Source organism: Leptonychotes weddellii, chromosome 5 (genome assembly GCF_054177405.1).
Source record: "Leptonychotes weddellii isolate Sample4059 chromosome 5, ASM5417740v2, whole genome shotgun sequence".
Taxonomy (NCBI): Eukaryota; Metazoa; Chordata; class Mammalia; order Carnivora; family Phocidae; genus Leptonychotes; species Leptonychotes weddellii.
Window position 1 is genome coordinate 139,653,123 of NC_138373.1, and position 2,264 is coordinate 139,655,386.

Genomic DNA, 2,264 nt, shown 5'->3' on the forward strand with positions numbered 1-2,264 from the left:
TATTATACAGATATTAATGCTCCCCAAATTAAATAATACATGTGATGCAATTTTAATCAAAATTCCAACAGGTTATTTTACAGAACTGGCAAACTAATTCTAAAGTTCATCTATGAGATGTGCCAAAAAAGTCAAGATTCTTTAGAAAAAGAACAAAAAAAAGGACTTATTTTACCAGATATCAACATGTACCTTAAAGTCACAACATTTAAAATAATGTGCTTTGTGGAAAATAGGCAAATAGATCAATAGAATAGGATTAAAAGTCCAGAAAATATATATATATATATATATACATACATATGATCTTAGTTTATGATAAATGGGGCATTTAAAACCAGTCAGGAAATGACAGAGTATTTAATAAATGGTGTTAGGAGAAGGAAAAAATTAAAATTAAATGCCTTCTTCATGCTACACTTTAAAATAAATTCCAGTTATATTTAAAATGTAAATTTTTTAAAGGATAAAAAATGGGAAAATATAATCTTGGGGGAAGAAAGCTATTTTGATAAAACATAAAACTCAGAACATTACGGGCATGGCAGAAGACATATAAAGAAAGTCACTTAACTACAGAGAAGAAGGGCACCTGGGTGGCTCAGTTGGTTGGGTGTCTGCCTTCAGCCCAGGTCATGATCCCAGGATCCTGGGATTGAGCCCCACATCGGGCTCCCTGCTCAGTGGAGAACCTGCTTCTGCCTCTCCCTCTGCCTGCCACTCCCCCCTGCTTGTGCTCTCTCTCTCTGTCAAGTGGATGAATGAAATCTTAAAAAAAACTACAGGGAACAACTATTTCACCCATAGGTGAAATGGGTGATGGGACTTAAAGAATACACTTATGATGAGCACTGAGCAATGTATAAAGTTGTTAAATCGCTATATCGTACACCTAAAACTAATATAATCCTGTATGTTAACTATACTGGAATTAAAATAAAATAAATAAATCAAATCAAATAGAAAGTCAAAAAGCAAGTGAATTATGACAGACAATATTGTAACTGATATAACAAAATTTTATACCTCATTTTTTATGACATATACATATAAATCTCATTTTATCTGAATTATCTAAACATAGATTAATATTTTATATACACATACATTTATATTTAAAAAAACCTATCAATCACTAGGAAACAACGCAATAGATAACTGAGGTCTATCCCCACGGGGCTTTTCCTGTAGACTCACATCACTGAAAATGCCTCCTAGAGTAACGATGTGGTTTTGCTTTCCTCACAGAACTGTTAGATCTGTGGGAAAGAACTACAAGACAGAGTTGCTAGAAGTATGAAAGGCCAAATGTTTAAATATTTTGACCTAAGCTATTGGCATATCCCACAGTCTGTACTATTCTTGGGGGTGATAACTGGGGAGGGAATATGATTTGAATTCATTCATGTTTCGAGGATGTTTGAAATGCAGAACCATACAGATGCATTTACTCTGACCCTAAAAGTGGCCCTAAAGCAAATCACGTGAAGAGATTAGATCTCAAAGATGCCAGATGGGGAAATGTTTGAAGTATGTCATCAGTATGTCCATAGTCAAGTGGAGATAAAAGAAGCCCAACTAAAACGATTATTGACTGAACACAGCACAACTGTGAATTAACCATAGGTTCTTTTCAAAAGACCTATCTGGAAGATAAACCCTGACTCAAGCTTTAGAGGAACTGCTGTGAACTTGATGGGCAGTGGAAGGAATCACGACATGTAAAATTCCTTAAATAAAAATGTATTGACTTTAAATAATTTTGTCTAACGTTACACATAATTTTGAAAAACACTTTACACTGTACAAAAAGGAAATGCAATAGAAATCTAACATCCAATTTAAAATGACCCAACTGAAAAACAAGTAAAGAATAAAAACAATTTGCAGACAAGATACAGATGTTCAAAAGCTCATATGGAATATTGTCCGCATGAATAAGTTTAGTCAATAAAATAATGAGACATCAGTTTTTGACCATCACCCTGTCAGAAAACATAAAGGGCTTGCCATTTTACCCTGCTTGCAAGCTAACAAGTTAGCTTATTACCACAGGGTTGATACACATTCTGACAGAAGAATATAAGACCCCCTAAAAATAAAAAGGTACTCTGATCAGCTAATACATGTATAAAATCTGTTTGGTACTTATGTTCCTATTTTAAGCAATTAATTAACATTCCAGCATATGCATCAGTCTCTTAGAGGTTTGGTTAGTATGAATCAATTGCCAAGTATATGCTCAACTCTGAATATTGATTAAC

The 2,264-nt window shown here is 33.7% G+C and overlaps 1 non-coding gene across 1 annotated transcript; it reads left to right on the plus strand.

Annotated features, from left to right (window-relative positions):
- The first annotated feature begins 1,157 nt into the window (after positions 1–1,157).
- Positions 1,158–1,285, plus strand: LOC115939842 (small nucleolar RNA SNORA18). Its single transcript, XR_004074615.2, has one exon. It is a non-coding gene; the product is annotated as a small nucleolar RNA SNORA18 (small nucleolar RNA).
- Positions 1,286–2,264: the final 979 nt, after the last annotated feature.